We start from the raw sequence: 24109 nt of genomic DNA, 5'->3' as shown, positions 1-24109 counted from the left end.
CAGCGGACGGGCCAGCATTTCAAAGGCAGTCGGGGACCAGGCCTGGGGCGGTTCGTATCTTTCCTCCACAGTTCTGGGTGGTCCTGAGCCTTCCTCTGGGACGAGGTGGGGGGCCAACGTGCATGAGCACCTTGCTCCACCAACCACACGGGGCTGTGCATGCTCTGCGTGCCTGGCCGGCTCCCTGTGCCCACACACACATGCACACTCACACGCACACACGCACACACTCGAGCACTCGCACACTCGCACACGCACACGCGCACGCATGCATGCACACATTCACACACGCGCACACACTCACGCGCGCACACGCACACACGCGCGTGCACATTCGCGCACACGCGCACGCGTGCACGCACACAATCACACACGCACACACTCGCGCGCGCACGCACACACTCGAGCACTCACACGCACACACGCGCGTGCACACACATTCACACACACACAAACACATGCACACGTGCGCACACTCACACACTCGCACGCGCGCGCACGCACACACACACACGCATGGCGCTGCCTCCGCAGTACCTGGGAAGGGGCTCACCCCCATCGGAGAAAGCGGTGTTGAACCCTAGACTGAGCGCAAGGCCATGTCCAGAGCCGGAAGCCGCCAGAGTCCGAGAGGAGGGTCAGGGCCACGGCTGCAGCTCCCTCGGGACCTCTCAGGTCAGAGGCTCCAGTCTCCGGGGGAACTCGGGAGGAAGGTCTGGCCCTTCTCCAAAGTAAAAGGAGCCCAGGATGCCAGGTTTGGCATTGCTATGTCAGGGCCTTTACAGCTTCCTGAAGCCCATTTTTCCCTCTTCTAGAAATGTGTGTGTGTGTAAGAGAGTTTCCTGAAAATCTACTTGTAGAGTTTGCTTCTTTGTCTGTTGTCTTGGAACTTTGGTTTCAAACCCCTCGCATGATTATCCACCCCCATTCCTGCCTTTCTCCTTCTCCTCAGTATTTTGTGCAATCTACGGAACAAAGGAAAGGGGGCAGTGGAGAAAGGGGAGAGGGAGCAGGAGGGGAAGGGGCAGGGGGAGGGAAACTCAGCCCCCCGAGTTCTTTCCCGGCCGCCTGGCCTGTGTGTCCTTCTGCACCTTGCTTGCTGCTCCTACAGACGCATTCGCCACTTCGAAAGACATGCCGTGGGCCCGGGGGTGTTATTTCGTCAAGAGACACAACTGACTGCGTGGTTTAAGACACGAAATGCCGGAGGATGAGCTCTGTGCCAGTGACATAGAGCGACAGTGTAAGGGAGAAGAGCCGGGGTGTCTGCGGCCACACGGCCCAGAATGCGCCCCATCTCGTCGGATCTCGGAAGCGAGGCAGGCGGGGCCGCCGGGTTAGGACTTGGAGGGGAGACCGCCTGGTTAGCCGAGTAACTCAGGCTCTTTCTCTACTCTCTCCTGAGAAGATGAACGAGGAGCAATCCGTCCATTCCTGACCTCAGTGCTGAGATGAATGTATTAAGCACCTACTATGTGCCAGGCACTGAGTAGGCTCATTACACCTTAGCTCTCGTTTGATCCCCAGAGGAACATTACAAGGCAGTTACTTATATCATCCTCATTGTATAAAGGAAGAGACCAAAGCTCAGAGAGTTACTTAGTAACACAACCAACGTCGTTGCCCAGCCTGGTAGCGTCAGGGGAGGGATTTGAACCCAGGTAATCTAGCTCCAGAGACTGCCGACATCAACGAAAAACAGCAGTTTCTCACTCTTGAACGTCTGCTGTGTTTGTTTCCTATGGTGGCTGTAACAAAGTTCCACCAACTCAGTGACTTAAAACAACCCAGATTTATTCTCCAGTTCTGGAAGACAGAAATCTAAAATGAGGGGAGCCCGCTGGCTCGGTCGGTAAAGCATCCGACTCTTGATCTTGGGGTTGTAAGTTCGAGCCCCACGTTGGTCGTAGAGATTTCCTAAAAATAAAATCTTAAAAAAAAAAAAGTTGGCAGGGCTCCCTCTGGAAGCTTTAGGGGAAAATCCATTTCTGTGCCTTTTCTAGCTTCTAGCTGCCACCTGCATTCTTGGCTCAGGGTCCCTGACGCCATCTTTTTTTTTTTTTTAATTAAAGATTTATTTTATTTATTTATTTTAGAGAGAGAGAGCACAGGAGTATGAGTAGGGGTAGAGGGAGAAGATCTCAAGCAGACTCTGCACTGAGTGTAGACCCTGACACAGGGCTTGATCTCACGACCCTGAGATTGTGATCTGAGCTGAAACCAAGAGTCAGATGCTCAACCGACTGAGCCAGCCAGGTGTCCCTCCCTGCCTCCATTTTTAAAGCCACCAGCCTCTGATTCCACTACACCATCTACGACTGACTCTGATCTCCTCTTGTAAGGATCCTTGTGATGACACCAGGCCCACCCGGATAATCCAGGATGATCTTCCCATATCAAAATCCTTACCTTAATCACATCTGCAAAGTATCTTTTGCCATGAAAGATGACATAGTCCAGGTTCCAGGGATTTGGATGTGAATGTCTTTGGGGGGCCATTATTATGTCCACCACATTTAGTGATTTGTATTTAGGAAAATAACAAAAAACATTTTTAAATGCCTTTCTAGACTTTAATTCCACCAGAAAAACCTGTTTATCGGGCAAAACTGGGTTTATTAGACCTCCTGCTGTAAAGGACAACACCACTTCAACAGAGTCTCAAATTAGGGAAATTAGGGATGGTATTTATAGGGTTTTAGGGCCCTGGCTGCGGGATTTTGAAGCGGATCTTGCAAGGCAAGGAGCGGGTGGGGACTGGGCAGAGGTTCTGACGTAAGAGCCTTGGAATGGTGAGCCAGGGAGGCGAGGTTTTGAAGTGAGAGCTGATGCATAATCTTATCTTCCAGGAGCAGGTATTTCCCGGGACAGGCAGAGAGGTGACTTTTGCTTGATCTCAGTATTGCTTAACAAAAGGATGATGTTGGTTTGAGTTCTCACTATTAACACTAAGAATTGTTCCCATTTTTCCAAGTGCCTCCTACAGGCCAGACAACTTGATTCCCTTTCAGCAGTTCAACAACCCTAAAGGCAAGAATGTCAACCTAATGTCAGGAGAGCATAATAATTCCCTTCTTGGATCCGGGAGCCAAACGGTCCTGCGTAAAAATCTGGGCTTCTTCCCCCACTTTCCAGGTGAATATGGGCAGGTGAATTCTCTGGGTGAGGCTCCATTTCTTCATCCGTAAATCAGGACAATACTTCCTGATCCAAGCATGAAGCCAGGAACACGGTGGCTCTGGCCAGGTACACACCATGTGTCCACGCGAATGGGGGGCCATGCACCCTGATTGCCTGCAGGAAACCTGGTTTATGCCTACCCTCCTGGCTTCATTAGCAATCGTGCCCTTTTATTATTCTCAAAAGTGTTCCTCTGTAGATGATAAATTACATGGGCACAGCTCAATACAGTGAATCTCTGGTTATTATTCCTAATCTGTAGGGAAAGTTCAGAGAGGTTGAGTGACCTGTTTAAGACTACACTCTGAGGGGGCAGAATTTGGCCAATTACATAGTAGGTCAAGTGCTATTCCTTTTACCGGGAGTAGTCCCCCACCCCTAGCTCCACGCCACACTTTGTGACTATCCATTTGTGTGATTTTATATTAAATCCATCTTTCCTATTAGATCAGGAGCCCCATGGGAGCGCAGACCAGGTCTGTCTCATCCCGACTGTTAGCTTTTGTCCTCGAAAGACGCTTGTCATTTACATGCAAATGCTTAGCCCGCTGCCTCGGAAGTGTTCAAACTCTACACAGGGCAGCTTTTCCCTTCCAGAGACCCAGGCTCAAAGGTGCCGCCCCAAAGTTCTGGGACCCAGCCCGGAGGTGCGCACTCAGTCCCAGACTCGGGCTGCGCCCACCGCTCGCCAGGGGCCTCCCCGTAAGGAAGCACCCAGGAATTGCTGAGTAACAGGGCATTCATCTCGGTCTCTATCCTTCCACCTGACGGGGCCCTGATAACCATCCACCCTCCACAGTCGGGCAGGCCCAGGAAGCGAGAGAAACTGCCCACGCACTGGCCTCTCTCAGGTATGGTTTCTGTGCGGGCCTGGGGCCTGACCCCAGTGTCCCCAGCAAACAGGATTTTTTCCTGTAATTACCATACCTTGGGCTTGGCCCTCACAAAGTTATCACCATCCAATCAGATGGGAGTTTTTGGCTCTGATAAACTAGTGTCTCCTCTTAATAGTAACAGATGTTAAGGAATGCCTTTGTCTGGTCTTACCTGTGGGGCTCTTTTACTCCGAGGAGGAAATGAACCCACATCTCTATGCACTTACTTAGGGGATATATGGCTCCGGTAATCAAACTTCAGCCACTATGGAGAATTTTTAAACACCCTCTAAAATCTGAGCCGACCCTGTGACTCAGCAGTTTCAGTTCCTGGAACCTCCTCTGCCGAAACACTGGAGACCAACAGGTGTGCACGAGGATGCTCCTTTTATCTCCCTTTGTAATAACAGGAAAAACTGGAATAACCTTAGGTCCGTTAAGGGGGAAGGGGCTAATGGCTGCACATCAAGGTATATGCACACAATGGAGGGCCGCCCGGCGCTAAATGTAAGGAGGCCCCGGGAGGGTACCATCCCAGGTGGAGTGCAGAGAACAAAGCGAGTGTTGGTGCTGGACTGTTGCGCATTGATATTCATATAACTGCCCAGATGAGGGCCTAGAAATGCAAATCCGTTGAGTCTGTTACCTCTGTGGCATGAACAAAAGGGATTGTATTCAAGGCGCCTTGAAAACACGGCGCTGAAACAAACAGGAAGGTAGCAACCTTAAACTGGGGGGCCGGGGGCGGGGGGCGGGAGGGACAGGGAAGGGGGCAGGGGCGCTTAGCCCTGCTCAGTTCCACTGTGGGCAAATGCTGGTCTTACTAGCTCAGGGGCTTCCCGGGTCAAGTTAGAGTTGTTTTTTGTTTGTTTGTTTGTTTGTTTGTTTGCCAGGGCTGGGAAGCTGCAATAGGAAATTAAAATTACAATGAAAATTTCACCTAGACCCCTCCAAAAAAGCCTGAAAAGTCACCCCCAATCCCATTCTGAAGCAGGTGAGAGGTCAAACCAGGTCAGGCGCTGCTGACCTTTGGATGTTTGGAGTGTCCCTGGACTCCGCCCACTAGTTGCTTGCAGCACCCCCCCACCCCCACCACAAGTCGTGACAAACACAAAAGTCTCCAGACATTGCCAAATGTCCCTTGGGGCCCAAATCGCCCCCACTCCTACCCCCTGAGAACCACTGGACAGGTTTCCTAGATCCTCCTGGTTGGCATCTCATGATGGCAACTACTAGCTTCACCCCACTCTCAAAAATGCCCTGTCTGATAAATCATATGAGCACCCTGACACTTGGCCTCCAGGTCCCTTGGGTGATAAAGGTATTAGCACCAGTAATAACACTGTGGGCCCGAATCAGATGCATTTGTAGCTAAATTGTCACCTTTCCTGAGGTCTGAGCACCCGTCATTCTTATTCCCATGGTCCACTTGTATTTTCCAACTTTTCCTCGAGGCCAGAATAAAAACTGGGAAGCTGTGGGCAATGGGCAAAGCCCTGTAAGGTATTTGAATGAAATTCTTCTGAGAGGCTATCAGCCAGTTCTGGATTGTTCCACTTGAACATAATTTTTTTTTTCGAGATCTGACCACTGCTGGAGAGGGGGTTTCCCTTGCCATTCTATGAATACGCATTGAGGGCTCGCATGTTCCAGGGACTGAGGTAATCTTTAGGGACACCGTAGTGAACCAATGAACAGAGCCCCACCTCCTGGGGCTCTTACCTTGCAGTGGACACCAGTGGGGTGTTGACATAGACCAACAGGCAATAAATAAGGAAACTGACAAATGAAACACTGCGAATTATAATAACTCAAATGCCCCCTGGGGAGGCCCTGGTGAAATGCCATCCAGTGACTGTCCCTGACCATCTCACCTGCCTATTCTTCTCCTGGGTTCTTGGCGGGTTCTGACACTCTATGTATCTGACTTATTTAGTTATTAGGTTCTTTCACTGGAATGGAAAATCTGCGAGGACAGGATTTGTAGGGGATTTTTTTGTTCACTGCTGAATCCCAAATGCCTGGAAGAGTGCTGGGCACATAGCATATGCTCCATGAATATTTGTGGAATGCATGAATGCAGAAGAGACAGCTCAGGGCCGAGATAGGGAATCACACGGTGAGAGACCTCGTGGACCCAGCTGGCCCGGGAAGGCCAGCTTGAGAAGATGACACATATGACTCACACCGGTCCGAGAATTAGTCAGGCCTTCTCCAGTGCCTGTGCCCCAGAAACGTGGACGCTGAGCTCACCACAAAAGTGAGTCCTTCCTTAAGAGTCGAGGCTCCCACTTTGGATGCTCACCAAGGGCTTTGCAGACATTGCTTTTCACTTCTCCCTCCCCCCAAACTCCAAGAGGTTGAGAATGTCATTTCTGTTTTAGATGTGTGGAAACTGAGGCACGGAGAGGTTAGGTCACTTGCTAGTGAGGGCCGAAAATGGGAAACTGCACCTGTTACGTGTTGTTTCAGCTTTGTTTGCTACAAATATGTCCTTGTGGTGATAATACAGATTATTCCAATTTTTTTTTAGATTTTTAAAAAAGATTTATTTATTTATTTGTCAGAGATAGAGAGAGCGCACAAGCAGGGTGAGCGGCAGGCAGAGGGAGAAGCAGGCTTCCTGCAGAGCAGGGAGCCCTGTGCGGGGCTCGATCCCAGGACCCTGAGATCATGACCTGAGCTGAAGGCAGACGCTTAACCGACTGAGCCACCCAGGTGTTCTTGGATTATTCCAAGTTTTGATCAAAAGGAATAGAAGGTGGTTGCTAGTAGAAGGAAAAGCAGTCAGCTCAGTGGGGGTTTGGTAAATGGTAAAACATGTCATTTCACATCAGTGGAGAATTGATCCTTTGAAATAATATTATTGAAAGACAAAAAAAAAAAAAAGACACTTCATTCATTAGTCCCCAAGAAAGGACAGATTTGGCAAATTGGTAAATGCGTAAAGTAAAATCTCACCAGGAAAATGGTAGAAAGAAGAGAGAAGTGGTAACAGAAACACCAGGACGATAAAGAAAAAGACTGACCCCTTTCACTCCAGAAGGATTTCAAACGTAAACTATTTCAGGCATGAAGTAAGAAGAGAGAACATTACATACCAAGACTTCCTGCGTGCTCAGCTCCCAGCTCCTGAAGGGGACATGGGAGCCAGCGCTGAAACCCCTGGGGGCTGTCCACAACCCCACTCCGCCCAGCCTCCCTAAGGCAAACTGTCTGAATTTGGAGTTTTCTTCCCCTTCACGTTTTTATTCTTTTATTCCCTGCGGAGGTATTGATACGTCTTCTGCAGGTTTTAAAATCGGAATAAAAGCTATCATATTGATATGCCACCTTTTTTACATTGAGGTAAAAGTCACATAACATAAAATCCACATAACATAAAACCATTTTAACCATGTTAAATTGTACGATTCTGCAGCATGTAATACGTTCACAATGTGGTGCAACTGTCACCTCTATCTCGTTCCAGAACATTCCATCACCCTGAAAGGGAACCCCAGACCCATCTCTGTGGATTTGCCTATTTTGGATATGTCCTAAACATGGAATCATGTCATATGTGCTCTTTTGTGACTGGCTTCTTTCACTTAACATGATGTTTTTGAGGTCCATCCATATGGTAGCAAGTCTTCATACTTCATTCCATTGGATGGATGAGGCTCATTTGGTTTATCCATCTGCTGATGTTTCCACCTTTGGTTCTTGTGCATGGTGCTGCTATGTACATTTGTGTACACGCTTTTGTTTGAATACCTCTTTTTAATTCTTGGAGGTGTATCCCTAGAAGTGGAATTGATGAGTCATATGGTGGCTGTATGTTCACCTTTTTGAGGAGCCTGCAAACTTTTCCCCATGGCTGCACCATGATGTGTTCCTACCAGCAATACATGGGGGTTCCCTGGTCTCCAATCCCTGACATCCTAGTGGATGTGTGAAAAGCTTTTGCAAACTTTTTCTTAGCAACGGTATTCCTGGACAGTCCCTGTGTTCATACATGTAGCTTAAGCACAGAAGCATGTGAAGCCTGGATAGAGTTCTGAACACGCCGCCCCCATGCACGCTGCTTTGGCATATTGATTATTTTGACCTGAAGGCACTTGAGAAACAGCGGATGCGGGCAGGGCTCCCCGACCTCCTCCTTTCTACCTAAAAACAGGCCATAAAATTTCCCATGAGAAAGGTGCCTGCCCTCCCCGTACTAGGAAGAGGAGAACATTCCGGAGACTGGGAATCAGTGCTGAGTTGGATCTGTTCAAACAAGCCCACAAACAGAACCTTATCTTCTGCTGGTCCCCCCCCCCCCCCCCCGCCTGTGCAGCTCCTAGTCACTTCCTGCAGCTTACAGCTGAAACCCTTCTGTCTTGCTACCTCCTGACTATCTTGTCCTTATTTCAAAGATATAGAAGCTTCTTGCCTTGGTCCCTTCTTTAGGGCTTCATTCCCTTTCTGAAGGCCTCCATGGGCATGGAAAGATTTAAAGAACTCTTGTGCTTTTCTCCTGACCAGCTGCTTTATGTCAGGATAATTCTCAATCTCAGCGGAGACCCTCCCGTCCGGCCTCAATGGTAGCTGACAGTGATGGACATTCAGTGGCCAGTGCTGTGCCCAGCCACCCGCGTACACGGTTTCACTTACTGGTCACAGTGACCACGGCACCTTCGTGCTCCCCATGCAACAGATGCAGTGACTGAGGCCAAGGAGCCAATCTGGAAATTTCCATTCGAAGAGGCAGTCTTGGCCTCTCACTCATTAATGATCATTTTTCTCCCAAAAATTTGCATCAAAACTAAAGCCTTTGTCTTAAGTTGTGTTTAAGTTAATGTTTCATCATCATCATCATCATCATCATCACCATCATTGTTATTATTTTACCGAAGAGATTTGGGGAGAACAAATGCTGGCCTCCATCCTGTCCTCAGCATGGTGTGCTCCCCGGGTGGGTGACCGGACCAGTAGTGGACGGAGTGAGCCAGGAAAGAGCTGGGTCTGAGCCCTGCTGCTGGGCATTAGCCCATTTACCTGAACTGGGGGCCCAGTGTGTGCAGACATTTACCCAGTAGTCTCCCATTGTCCCTCAATAGGACAAGCTCAGGTCCCTTTTAGCACACAGTCTGGCACAAAATAGGCCCTTACGGAAATAAGGAAGAGGAGATGGTCTCTGTACTCAGGGCAGCCAGGGCCTAGTGCGGAGACCCAGGAGCACTAAGGGGCCTCTTACCGCCACCCTCCAGAAGTGGGAGCTTGCCTGAGTCTGAGCATCTTGGTGCAGAGGGAAGGGCATGTGCTAAGGCCATTTCTGATGGGCTTTCATGTCCTTGTGTGTGTGTTTGGTCTTAGTTTTAACGAAATTGTTGGTTTTTAGTTACAAAACCAAGATATGCCCAAGATCCAGATAAACTGAGGTACATGAGCACACAAAGGTAGAAAATAAAAGGCAGGCTCCTCCATCCTAGGTCATTTGCCTTCTGATTTCATTTCCTATGATTTTGTAAATTTTCAAGTATCTTTTTTAGCAGTTAATTTGCAAACAGTTGACCGTACACCATAGCCCCATGCCTGGGGACCTCCTTTAGAAAGCTGAGTTCCATTCTCCATCAAAACTCTAGAAAGTATATCGAAAATATATCTGGCGCTTGTCCCCCCGCCCCCCTCACACACACACCTCATCCAGCATCACATCAGAATTCATGCATTGCATTATGTCTCCTGAGTTGCTAATGCAGAATAGTCTTCCATCCCATGCCCCTCACACCCGGTCAGGGACCCTCACAATGTACCACACTGTGCTTGTCTCATTGTTCCCTGGTGGTGTCTTTAAATCCTTCCTTGTAAACTGGTAAACTTATAAATTGTAAACTGGAAGCTGAGTTTGCTGGCTTAATGCTTAGATTCATGTTAAACTTTTTTTTAATCAAGAATTCTTCAGGGTGGGACTCCTGGGTGGCTCAGTCTGTTGAGCATCTGCCTTCAGCTCAGGTTATGATCCCAGGGTCCTGGGATCAAGCCCCACATCGGGCTCCCTGCTCCGCAGGGAGCCTGCTTCTCCCTCCCCTTCTCTCTCTCTGTCTCTCATGAATAAATAAATAAAATCTTTTAAAAAAAAGAATTTGGGGCGCCTGGGTGGCTCAGTTGTTAAGCGTCTGCCTTCAGCTCAGGTCATGATCCCAGGGTCCTGGGATTGAGCCCTGCATCGGGCTCCCTGCTCCGCAGGAAGCCTGCTTCTCCCTCTCCTACTCCCCCTGCTTGTGTTCCCCCTCTGGCTGTGTCTATCTGTCAAATAAATAAATAAAATCTTAAAAAAAAAAAGAATTCTTCATAGGTAGGATTGATATACATAGCAGATACAAATATAGGATGCCCTAAATCTGAATTTCAGATAAACAATGAATGCTTTTTTAGTATAAGTTATGCCCTATGCAATTACATTTTTATAACCTGCCTCTACTAAAAAGGTATTTGTTAAAAAAAGAAAAAAAGAAAAGCATCCTGTATTTTATCTGGCAACCCTGCTCTATGCTCTGTAGGGCTCTTTGTACCAGCTACTGATGGGAGATGTGACCACTGGGTTACAATGGGGACTTCCAGGTCTCCCAACTGTCCATTCTGGAGTCGATCACATTAGGCACTGGAAATGCAAAATCAAAGATGACCCTTGTCCCCAAGGAGCCAACCACCAGGGTCTCTGGCCCCCTTTAATTCTTTTTTCTCCAATTTTGCAAAGTAAAATAAAAGAGGATATACCTGAAAAGATTTTAACACTTCCTCTAAAGCAAGCAAAATAGTGCGGTACCAGACGAACGTGTTAGGAGGCAGGTCAGTGAATCTATCTCCGAGGCATTAAATTCTGAAAGACAGATACGTAGAGCAAAAGTAAGCTATGTGCGCAGAGTGACAGGGAAGGGATAGCGACCCATCGTGCTCCGCAGTGGGACTGTGGGTGGACCAAACTGATGGATCAAGAAATGGTGGGACGGATACTCATGGAGGAGGTGGTGTCCCAAGAAGCCTCTTTCGTTGGTGAGGGACTGACGTATGGAGATCAGTGTTAAAGAGAAGACCAAGAAGACAGGAAGAGATATGGTGTGAGGTCAGGGCCACATGTCTTAGATTTGTTTGGACTGAAAGCTCCCCAAGAAGGACACTTGAACTTTCTCTGTACTTAGACATGAGTGGGTCACAAAGTCATTCCAAAACAGCAATGAAGAAGGCATTCCAGCCGTGGGGATGCTAGACACAGTGGGCCATCTGTTTTGCAAATCCATAAAATACTTCAACATTTTAAAATGTAACAGTGAGGAGGTAGATGGCTTGGGGAATGGAGAAGTCAAGCCCTTATTTTCTGCATTTCTGTGCTATTCCCATTTGTTTTGGGGGGCAGGCATATGTCTTGCTTTTAATCATTAAAAATGAATTATTTGGGGCACCTGGGTGGCTCAGATGGTTAAGTGTCTGCCTTCAGCTCAGGTCATGGTCCCAGGGTCCTGGGATCGAGCCCTACTTTCAGACTGCCAGAAACTGCAAGCCCACTTCCAGGGCTGACCCCACCTCTTGCTCCCTACACCGGAGCGATACTCAGCCAGGGTGAGGGTCCTGCTGTCTGAGCCGGGCTCCTGAATGGGCTTCTTTCCATCCAGGTGTGCACGAGAAGGGCCGTGCACAGCTGCTGGCCGCTGGTGGGCATTCGGGAAGTCTGCGGCAGGGACCAGCAGTATCTATTCAGCACTCGCTGCTGGCTCATCTCAGGACTCACTTCACGAGAACCGGGGCCCTGTCACCTGCATTTCTCCCGTGTTCTCAGGTGTTGCAGATGCTGCCTGGGGGGGAATCCTGCTTTGAGAACCCCTGCTCCAGTGTCCGGGAAGATGGCCAACTGGGGGAACGGGGCTCCATCCCAGCAGGAGAGCAGAAGGACCTGTCTGGAGGCAGGGGCTGCACTTCAGCTCTCTCCTGGGCCGCTGCCCACTGTCGTTCCCACGGGGCGGGGGGGGTCCCTGCATTTTCAAAGGCCCGCCTGGGGGGCCACCCCGCTGAGGGAAGGATTTGGGCCAGCATCTGTTTTGTTCTGTGTTCTTCCTCCTATGTGGGTCCCAAGGCCCAGACATACCCGTGGATTCTCTGGGCCTCAGTGACCGCATCTGTTAAATGGGAAGTAAACCGAACTCCCAGCGCGGTCCGGGATGAGGCCAGAATTCAGGGCACCGGCGTCGGGAGCTCAGCACAGGGCTGGGCAGCCAGCGGTCAACCACTGTGGGCTACAGCTGTAGGTCTGCGCTTTCCTGGAAGACAGCGACCTGTCCGGACACAGACCATCCCCAGGACATGTCATGGAGAGGAAAACCACAGGCTGCAGAAGGGCCCAGTGTGCCAGCATTTATATTGAGTTTTGTACCCGTGTGTACCTCCTGGACCCTACATGGGAAATACAAAGAAAAGGCACATGTACGGAAGGACATACTCTAACTTCTATTTGCTGAAGCTGCTGACTTGCTGTCATGTGTTCTTTCCTGCTGGGTGGGGGGAGCACACAGGTAGCTTTTCATACCAAAATATTGCATATTTGAAAGTTTTATGTTGTAAATTTTGTCATTATTCTTCGTGTTGTGGTGTTAACGTCATGTCCATTACTAAATTTGTTTATTCCTTTCTCCCTTTATACCTTTAATTCTTTGCTATCACTGTACTTCTTTTTGGAATAAGGAGTTAAGTTTTCACTGCAAAATGCTTCTTTTTAACGTCACGTATGGATTACCTGTTTTTTCTCCACTGATATGAAATGAAATCTTTTACCATTTGCCAAACCCTCATATATACATGGATAGGGTATTAAATGTCTTAGGTCCATTACGTTTTTGTGGGTTTTTTTAAATTTTTATTTATTATTATTTTTTTTAAGATTTTATTTATTTATTTGAGAGAGAGAATGAGATAGAGAGAGAGAGCATGAGAGGGGGGAGGGTCAGAGGGAGAAGCAGACTCCCTGCTGAGCAGGGAACCCGATGCGGGACTCGATCCAGGGACTCCAGGATCATGACCTGAGCCGAAGGCAGTCGCTTAACCAACTGAGCCACCCAGGCGCCCTTTGTTTTTGTTTTTTTTTTAAGATTTTATTTATTTATTTGTCAGAGAGAGAGGGAACACAAGCATGAGGAGCGGGAAAGGGAGAAGAAGGCGAGCAGGGAGCCTGGTGTGGGCTCAGTCCCAGGACCCTGGGATCACGACCTGAGCCAAAGGCAGATACTTAACCGACTGAGCCACCCAGGCGCCCTTTTTTTTTGGGTCCATTAAGTTTTTTGACTGCCCTCGTGCCAACGCCAGATCATTTAATAAAAAATTAAGTTGGTATTATTATCCCAAGAACACATTTATGGAAAAGGATGTTGGAACAACACATAGAGAATGTCATTCCCCACCCCCCACCACCAATTCCATCTCCCAGAGATAAAGGTCTGGATTAGGGTTCACAGCAGGATTAGGGATGAGAGCCCAGCTGGGGTGCCCACATTCAAAGGCAGCTGTGCCCAGACCTTTGACCAGCAGTGAACAGGGAGGGGGTTCAGTCTCTTCACCAAGCTTCTCCGATGGAGGTCCCCATTAATGTGCTGAAAAGGGTGCACCTTTGGGGCTCACGGTCACATGAGCTGTGACTGAGCTATTACTTTACAGATGACAAAAAATAAGTTCTAAACAGTTAATTATCTTGTCCAAAGTTGTCCTGCTAGTCCGTAGGTGATGGTCTTCAAGTTAGGTTCAGAGCAGGGCACATGCTATGTCTTTGGCCTGGAGCATCTTCCTTCCTCCATAACACTTTGACTCTTTGCAGCTCTGGATAAGTGATCGAGGCTGTCTCTCCCGACAGACCAGAAACCCCATGGGGCAGATATGATTTCTGTTTTGTTCACTGCTCTATGCCCAATACCTATAATCATGGGCGGTGCTTAGTAGGTGGTCCATGGGTTGTTTTGTATTGACAGGGTAACACCCTACTGTCTGGTGCCTAGGAAAGGCTCAAGGCATGCTAATAATTACATTCGAGAGGGCTTCTAGCTACTGGCAGGCAGCGAGTCTCCAAGTGGCCAGCACTGTAGCATCTTTTAAGGGTGTTCAAAATTGCAGCTTCGTGGTAGGCATTTTAGTAACAGACAAGCCTGTTTCCCCATCTGCTTCGGTGCAGCAATCCTGTTTGTATGAGTAACATGGAGCCACTGAGTAATAGAGCATTCATCATTTTGGCTAAACTTTGATAACAAGCCACCTTTCACGGTCATCTAGACCTGGGAAGTGGAGAGAAATCATGCCCACCCACCGGGCTCTTGCAGACATGGTTCCTGTGAGTTGTTTTGTTGTTTGGTCTCCTAGCTGGGCTTCCCTTTAATCACCACACTTATGGGGTGGAGACTGTCTCATATATTCACCTCCACCCGATAAGATAAAAGTTCTAGATTCTCTGGAATATCTTTCCAGTTCCTAGAATAGCAAAACTTTCAAGTCTTAGTCATCGTGCTGAGCTCCTCTACCCCCCAGAAGAAAATTATTGTGGTTATTTATTGATTAAATTCTGTAAAGTGGACAATTCTGCAGATATTTAGAAATGAGATATAGCTATAGATAATAATGCAGAAGGATGGCCAAAAATATCGCTGAGTGGTAGATTTGTGCATAATAGCAAAGAATAGGATATGTATAAAAGCTGGTTTGCAGAGATATCTTAAATACATAGAAAAAGGACTCCAAGCATCTATGCATCTTCTGAAACGTGGTTGCTTCTGGGGAGAAACTAGGGAACTCCTGGGCATCATCACAAAGAGGGCACTGAAGAGGAAAGAGTCTGAAAGAAGCAACTGGTTAACTTCAGGAATAATGTGTGCTTCTGGGAAAAAGCTAGGGGGAAGGAAAGACATTTCTATGTTCTGTGCTGTACACTTGTACATATATCAAGAATATTTTATAGCTGAAGCATAGTCATGCATTCTTGGGTCATTAAAAAAAAAACACATTAAAACAGAAAACCAACAGGAAGTTATGAAGTGGGAACAAAGCAGACCCCTGTCCCCACCCATTCACCTGCCCTGCTCCCTGCCACCATAAACAGTTGTTCCTTAGATCTGCAATTGCTCCTTTGTTAAGTGAATATTTGTGTTAAGAGAAAATGTTAATAGTAGTTTTAGGCAGTAAAGTTGGTGGGGTCTGCATTGGGTATGGCCACAGGAAGAGAAGGGAATTAAACCCCACCACCCGCAAAAAGAGAGAAGAGAAGAAAAAGAGAGAAGAGAAGAGAAGAAAAGAGAAGAGAAGAGAAGGAGCGAGCCCACAAAGCAAGCGCCTCTTTCTGAATCTGCTCCCCCCAGCACCATGCTCAGACATAACTGCTGACTGCGGTTTTTTAAATAATAATAATGTCACTCATTAGAATAATACTAGCAGCTATTGCGTGCTTGACCCTGCTTCAACTCTGCCTAACAGGTTTGCGGCTCTTCAAAATCGGGCTCATGTCTTATTTCCATTTTATTTGTTATTATTAGAACTTTTCAAACACATCCCGAAGGAGAGAGAATTGTCCGGCGACCCACCCTTCACCCTGGACCCTCCGCTGTTTTTAACCACTGGTCCTGTCACTCCGGGCTTCAACCATCTCTCTCAACTCCCTGCCTCAATGTTTTAAAACAAAGCCCCGACTTCATGTCATTTCTCCCAGAAAAACTTTAATGTGTGTCTCTAACAGATACTTTTTGTTCGCTTGCTTGTTTGTTATTCTAAACCCCCACCCCTGCGGGGGACAGGATTGCCGCTCCCAACAGAACTTAATCATTTCTTATCATGATAACCAGACCCCTTTCAACTGAGTGTTGTTTTTTTTTTTTTTTTTCAGTCTTCCGAGGAAAACTGACAAAATTTCAAAAATTGGCAAACGCCGTGAGTTGCTTTAATGGCAAGCAAGATGCGAGGATTAAGGCCAGCACGTCGCCTGGGAGCTTGTTAGCAGGTGCGAAGTCCCTGCCCCGGACCCACTGAAACCACAGTGGCAGTTTAAGAAAAATCATGGGTGGGGCGCCTCAGTCGGTTAAGCGTCTGCCTCTGGCTCAGGTCATGATCCCAGAGTCCAGGGATTGAGCCCAGTGTCGGGCTCCCTGCTCAGCCGGGAGTCTGCTTGTCCCTCTCCCTCTGCCCTGCTCGTGCTCTCTCTCTCTCTCAGCCTGTCTCTCAAATAAATAAATAAAATCTAAAAAAAAAAAAATCATGGGTGAGTAAAGTGTGAAGCTATCTATCTACATTGAATAGAGTGCGGTAGCCAGTCCACTCTGGATTAACCCACTTTTCCCCTGATATGTAGATCTTGCTTCCCCTTCCAGTCTTTCCAACAGAGAGCCCGCCACGCAGCAAGCATCAGCCAGGCTCCTGGGGACAGATGAGGTCCCCGCCATTCTGACATTCTCACTCGAGGGAAGAGATGGACAGTAAATTCACAGATGAATAAACACATTCAGGTTGTGATCCCTCACCTGGGGGAGAGGCCTCCCTTTGACCACCGATTTCAATTGCACCAGCTCTGGAGGCCTGGTCCCCACCACCCCAGCACCCCCACTTCTCTCTTCTTGCTTCGCCTGTCCCGGGAACCTCATCTCCAGATGTGGACCTAGATGTGGCCGATTTATTTGCTCAGGGCTTTTCTCCCTGGCTAGGATGTGAAGTATAGGATAAATATTTGCTAAATGAAAGTCTACTAAAATGTTTTGAACAATGAAAATACCTAATAGCGATCAGTATGTAAATTAGCTTTAAAAAAAAAAATCTATTTGATTCTACTTATAGGACCAGTTCCTACGAGGAAAGGCAGCTGATATGAACAACTCCTGAACTGAGAATACATTGCACCTAGCCCTGGAGCGGGTGCTTCGCTTAAGGGCTGGAAGCCTTGGCGTGGCCACGCCCCTGCCCCCGAGCTGTGTCAGAAGTCTGGGGCCAGAGCTGCAGGTGAGTCTTTGAGGACTCTATGCCCTTGTGGCCATCCTCCAGGTCACCCGTCTGGATTTTTATGTTTTTAACCTGAGGGCTCTGCATTAAGAAGCTGGGCTCCCCCGCCCTTCTAGACATAAAAGTGACCTAATCTCAGCCTCATCAGTATAATGATCCCAGGTGTCTCAAAATGTGTCTATGCATTCACAGTAATTCCACTCAAAATTAAAGCAGGAGTTTTTTGGGGTGGATGGCGGGGGAAGATAGGGTAGGGTTGGGAGCTGGAGAAGAACCAAATAGACCCTGAAGCTCTTGCGTAGGAGGAAGGCAGAGAGAAGGTGTGGAAACAGGGCTGGGAGCCCTCGCGCTCCACCTTGGTACCGGAGGAATCCGCTGTTTAACCAACACGGCAGGACGGGCAGAATACAGCAACAGACCCATGCCCGCGAGGGAGCCTGAGAAATGATAAAGGCAGCGCTTCAAATGGGAGGGATCTTAAAATAAATGCGGTTGGGGCTGCCAGCTGGATGCTATCCATGGGGAAGCTGTCACATGAGTCACCTCCTCCAGCCTCAAACACACACGAATGCACATCTCCCAGTTGCGTGTGGCTTCGACAGATTCTGAGACTACGCTTGACGCAGGTAAAAGGAGGGTGCGGTCGAACCGTGGGCAGAGAGCATGAGCAGTTGGCTCACAGAAGAAGAGATGCAAGTGGTCAATAAGTATGAGAGAAGCTGCTCATCATCATGCCACCTCCGCCATCGGATGCGGAGAGATCTGGCTGCTGACGCACAAATAGCAGTGCAGAGGATTAGCCAAGAATATTGCCACGTGCTAAATTCCTATAAAATAGCGAAGAATAAGATCTTCTTTAGAAAAGTGATGTGCAGAAATAGGGACTTAAATATATATAAGAGGGACTCAAAAGACACTCACCAAACTTCTTTTTTATTTATTTTTAATTTTTATTATTATTATTATTTTTTACTCACCAAACTTCTTAATCGTGGTGACTTCTGGGGAGAAGCTAGGAAGTTTCTACTCTTTAATATGTACTGATTCGGCCGCCCATTGTAGGTGACCTTGAGAGGACTTGGGCCCTCTCTGCACCGTTGCGGTGTCTCATTAAACTCGTCGCAGCGTTTTGGAAACTAAATGAAGCACCGCTACGTTCTTTGACCCAACACCTTCACTTCTTGCCTTTACACTGCAGAATGCACCTGCGGGATTCCGCAAGTCCCGTAGATCCTATGGGGGCTGATCCGTGAGGTTCTGTGGTGCAGAATCTCCCAAATCCTCACGCGACCCAAGACTGAAACAGCCTGTGGGTGGCTTTTGCTTGGACCATTGACTATATTAAAAGGTGACTCAAATGGGCAAGGTAATTGATGGTTTCATCTTAAAACAAGTGGTTTGGCACCAGGTGTCAGAGCGGCTTTCATTGAGCGGCTGACCTGGCCCTGAAGGGCAAGGCTTAAACCTCCTCCGTGTGCCTGGGATCCCTCAAGCGGGCAGTGGGGAGTCGCCTCTGAGACACCACCCCCCTTCCCTAATACCTGCCCTGTCTTAGGGATGAGGTTTGTGGGTGTTCGGCGATCCCAAGCCCCCCATGGTAAGCTCTGTGGGAGGACGGGCTTTGCTGCTTCGCCTCCTCCCCCAGCCAGAGCGGGCACCCGGGGAGGCACTCGGAGGGCATCCGGCGCCTGCTTGAAGGACAAGCTCATCCACCACCCTGCAGTTTAGGACGAGCCTCTTATTTACCAAACACCCACTGTGGCAGGGCAGTGCTTTGTGAAGATAATAGGAGGAGTGTTTGTGGGCGGAAAACCTGAGCTCCTGACCCCACCTTAGCTTCCTTCAGGAGCTGGGCTCCTGCTCAGGACATCCCCGGGGCCTGGGGCTCCCTCCTGCCCTCCCTAAGCTACCCTTAGGGAGCTGTCTGTCCTTCAGGACTGTCAGGACTGCAGCGTTGCCCCCTGTGGAAATCTGTCCCATGCCGGGACCGGGCCAGGCTGCCTTCCTTCCGCAACACCCCCCCACCCCCGTTTCTTCCGAGCGCCACCTCTGTAAATGTTGAGGAATCATCCTCTGCCAAGGTTTGTCTCCCACTGGCGATAGTAGGGCCCCGAAGACAGGGGTTTTGGCCTCGGCCTGGTTGACCAGGAGCTTCCCACCACAGGGCCTGGCACGTTGCAGGCGATGGATAAATATTTGTGGAATGAAGGAATGCAAAAGAGACAACTCGGGGCAGAGATAAGGAATCACAGGGCGGAGGGGACCTTGTGGATGCGGGTGGCTGGGGAAGGCCAGTTGGAGAAGGTGACATACAGGACTGACACCAGGTCCAGTGAGAGCCAGGCCTTGCTGGGAGCTGAAGCCACAGAAACCTGTGGACACTGGACACGCCACAGAGAGACCTTCCCAACTCAAAGCTCGCCCTTCCGATGCTTGCCAAGGGCTTTGCAGATAGTACTTCTCACTTCGCCTGCCCCCACAAATCCCAAGAGGTTGGGGACGCCAGGCACCTCCTACCCTGTGAAGGGGTCAGCCCTCATGATGGCCGCTCGACACTTCCCTCTCTCCACTGTCTGACTGAAGACCCTCCTGGTGGAATTAGGGTCGGGTATTAACCCTGGGACCCTGGCCTCCACCCTCAGCTGGGCACTGGAAACCAGACCCCACTGCCCTCCCCGCCCCGAGCTGCCTTCTCAGAGGTGCACAGGCAGACCCCTGGTTCTGCCCAGATCTTGTCGGGTTTCCTTTCCATGGTTCCTGAACTTTCTCTTCCCTTCAGTCAGATGGGAGATCCCTGCATCTGGAGGTGGGTGGCAGAGGAGGGTTCAAGGGGATAGGAGAACGTGGGCCGGAAACTTCCACTGGAGGCCTACCCACGGTGGCTGCAAGACGGCAAAGCATCCAGGGGGTTTCTCTGGTGTTCGTCCCCTGGTCCTCCCTCTCCTTCGCCAGGCACTCCGAGGGCTGCGCTCACGGAAGAATCTGAGCGGAACATTCTTCTGGGAGGCTTATGATTGTCCATTTACAGAGGAGGAAACTCTCAAGAGGAAGAATGCTCTCCTCCCTTCCTGCTTCTCTTCCTTCTGTGGATGTTTAAAGCAGTAGATCATCTATCCTCAAATGTATCCAAAACCATAATTCCTGATTCGTTTCCTACTCATACATCCCTTCATGCATCCACTTCACCGTGCCATAAATGAGCACCTGCTTGGTGGCCACATACCAAGGACACCAAAGGGCAGAGAATGTCAAAGTTTTGGTCTAAGGACCTCTTTATTTTTTTATTTTTATTTTTTAAGATTTATTTATTTATTTATTTTGGAGGGCAGTCCAGGGGGAGCGAGACAGTCCCCAAGCAGACTCCCTGCTGAGTGCAGAGCCCTACCCCAGGCTCGATCCCTTGATCCCGAGATCATGACCTGAGCCAAAACCAAGAGTGGGAAACTTAACTGACTGAGCCACCCAGGCTCCCTGGACCTCTTTGCATTTTTAAAAATTATTGAAATTCTCAAAAAGCTTTGATGATGTGGATTATCAATATTTACTGTATTAGGAATTACTGAGACATTTAAAAATTTTCATTTGAGGGGCAACTGGGGGGCTTAGTTGGTTAAGTGTCCGACTCCTGATCGCAACTCGGGATTGTGCGTTCAGCCTCTGCATTGCTCCACGCTGGGCTTGGAGCCTACTCAAAAAAAACCACATTATTTGAGAGTAACAATGAACCCACTATGTTTTAACCTAAAAACATTTTATAGAAAAAAATAACTATATTTTCCAAAACTAAAAAAAATCGTGAGAATGTGGTATTGTTTTTTTTTTTTTTTACATTCCGCAACTCCCTTTAATATCTGGCTTAATAGAAGTCAACTGGATTCTCACATCTGCTTCTGTCTTCAGTTTGTGGTGATATCACACATCATGTAGCCTCTGGAAAATTCTAGTGCACACACAGTGAGAGAGGCAAATGACATGTTACAAAATAGTCGTGACCTCATGACCCTCTGAAAAGGACTCATGTGCTAAGGGGACAGATTCTAAGGAGCGTCCAGGCTGGTGATGGGCAGGGCAGGAGGGTCAGAGGGGGCTGGGGGTCACCAACCAGCCCCAGGGACCCTGCATGCAGTGCGGCCTCCTCCTCAGCCTCCCCTGACTTCTTCCCTCCTCATCTTCCTCCCTGAACTTCCTCTTCCTGTTCCTCTGTGTGGCGAGATAGCCTTCCCTGGAGGCTCAGCATCTCAGCGAAGCTCAGACTTTGCAGAACCCGAAGCTTGTAGCTCCGGTTTTCACTTGGTGTGTGGCCCTGGGCAAGTTATGTAGCCTCTCTGAGCCTCCTCTGCCCCCTCTTAGTGGTGAGGGAGCTAAGATGTGACTCATGGGAGCATTGTAGAGTCAAAGAGATTTTATAGTTAACCAGTATGTGTGATGTGGCTTCTCCCTAGATACAGGGAATGCACAAACATTCTTCGGCCCTCAAGGATTTTACAGTTTAGAGAAAAGGGGAGTTTTCATTCATAAAACAAGTATTCATTGAGCACCTCCTATATGCCTGATGCTGGGTAACGAATGTAAAGCACCAGAGTTCATATTACAAAATTCTATGCACCAGTTTAAAAATCAGGTATTAGAACATGGTTAGAGCTTCAAGGGGCGCCTGGGTGGCTCAGTCGTTTAAGTGTCCCACTCTTGATTTTGGCTCAGGTCATGACCTCAGGGTCGTGGGTTCGAGCCTCACGTCGGGCTCTGTGCTCAGCGTGGAGCCTGCTTAAGATTCTCTCCCTCCTTCTGCACCTCCCCCGAAACTCCCCCACTCATGCGTGCTCGCTCTCTCTCTCAAAAAAAAGATTTTAGGGGCATCTTGGTGGCTCAGTTGGTTAAGCATCCGGCTCTTGATTTCAGCTCAGGTCTTGATCTCAGGGTCATGAGTTAAATAAATAGAGCTTCAAGATATATTTCTTTCTTTCTTTTTTAATTAACAAATTTTTTTAGTAATCTCTACACCCAGTGTTGGCCTCAAGATGAAAGTTGCATGTTCTCCTGACTGAGCCAGCCAGGCACCCCCAAGATATATATGTAATTTTAAAAAATTATTTGGTAGAGAGAGAACACAAGCACGGGGAGGGGCAGAGGGAGAAGCAGACTCCCCACTGAGCCGGGAGCCTGACGTGGGGCTCGATCCCAGGACCCTGAGATCATGACTTGAACCGAAGGCAGACGCTTATCTGACTGAGCCACCCAGGTGTCCTCTTTTTTTTTTTTCTTTAAGATTTTATTTATTTATCTGAGACAGAAAGAGAGAGCACAAGCTGGGAGGAGGAGCAGAGGGAGAGGGAGAACCTGACTCCCTGCTGAGCAGGGAGCTTAACTGGGGACTCGATCCCAGGACCCTGAGATCATGACCTGAGCCAAAGGCAGAAATTTAACTGGCTGAGCCACCCAGGCACCCTCCCCGCCCAGATATATTTCTAAGTGGAAAAAACAAGTGGCAGAATGGTAACATATGACACCATTTCATTATAAAGCATTTAAACACGTATTTTTTTCTCTTAAGTATCTAATGTTTAGATGTTAATTCGAGATCTAATTTCCCTTATATAGTTTAAAGCAGTAGTGTGTTTTTATTTTGTGTATCTGAATGTGAATTACAAATATAATTAAAGACCTCAAATAATTTAAGATAGACTAGGGGTGCCTGGCTGGCTCAGTGTGAAGAGCATTTGACTTTTGATCTCAGGGTCGGAGGTCGTGAGTTCAAGCCCCACGTTGGGCGTAGCGCTTACTTAAAATAAAATTTAAAAAACCCAAAAATTTAAAATAGACTTACAAAATACATTATTTAAAATATGTTATTACAGGGACACCTGGGTGGCTCAGTTGGTTAAGCGTCTGCCTTCAGCTCAGGTCATGATCCCAGGGTCCTGGGATCTAGTCCTGCGTCGAGCTCCTTGCTCAGCAGGGAGCCTGCTTCTCCCTCGGCCTGCCACTCTCCCCCTGCTTGTGCTCTCTCTCTCCCTCTATGACAGATAACTAAAATCTTTCAAAAAAATGTTATTACAAAAGTCATCACTATACATACAATTAAACCTAAAGCATCAGTCACATGGGCTCAATTCACTTCCTTGTGATTTTCATACTTGGTTTAATTATTTTCTTCCTAGGGGTTAGTTATATTATTGTTTTCACTTTTTAAAAATCGAGTAGAATTCAATAAAGCACGGCATCTTAAGTGAGCAGCTCAATCAACAGTCACAGAGTAAATATGCTCCTGTAACCAATACCCAGATGAAGACCTAGAACATTCCATTACCTCTCAAGGTCCCCTCCTGCCCTTTCTTCTCCATTCACCCTACCACTAGTGCAGTCACCGCTATTCTGACTTCTACCACCATTGATTACTTCCCCTGTTCTTGAACTTTAACCTCCACGGGATATACTTTTGTGTCCGGCTTCTTTTGCTTTAATGTCTGTGAGATTCGAGCAGACTCGCATCTAATGGTGGGTCGTGCTTCCTCCTTGTGGTGCAGATCCCCATCATACAGGTATACCTCAATGTATTTATTCACCCCACTGTTAATAGACATTTGGGTTATTTTCAGTTTGGGGTTATTATAAACAAAGCTGCTCAGAGCATTCTTGGGCATCTCTTTTTATGGACGTACATTTTCATCTCTCTTTGGCAAATGCCCAGGTGTGGCATTGCTGGGTCATAGAAGGCCTACTGTGTTTCTTTCTTCTTTTTACAAAGTGTTTTTTTTTTTAATTTTATTTTTAAGTAATCCCTACACCCAACGTGGTGCTCGAACTCACAACCTGGGGTTGTGATCAAGAGTTGCATGCTCTATCTACTGAGCCAGCCAGGTGCCCTTGACTTTGTGTTACTTTCTTCCTTTGTTCTCTCTTTTTTTAAGATTTATTTATTTATTGAAGAGAGAGAGAGAGAGAGTACAAGCAGGGGGAGGGGCAGAGGGAGAGGGAGAAGCGGACTCCCTGCAGAGCAGGGAGCCCGATGTGGGGCTCAATTCCAGGACCTGGAGATCATGACCTGAGCCGAAGGCAGACGCTTAACCCTCTGAGCCACCCAG

This window comes from Phoca vitulina, unplaced genomic scaffold (assembly GCF_004348235.1).
Source record: "Phoca vitulina isolate PV1807 unplaced genomic scaffold, GSC_HSeal_1.0 scaffold50, whole genome shotgun sequence".
In the NCBI taxonomy this organism is placed as follows: Eukaryota; Metazoa; Chordata; class Mammalia; order Carnivora; family Phocidae; genus Phoca; species Phoca vitulina.
Note: the sequence above shows the minus strand (reverse complement) of the source record.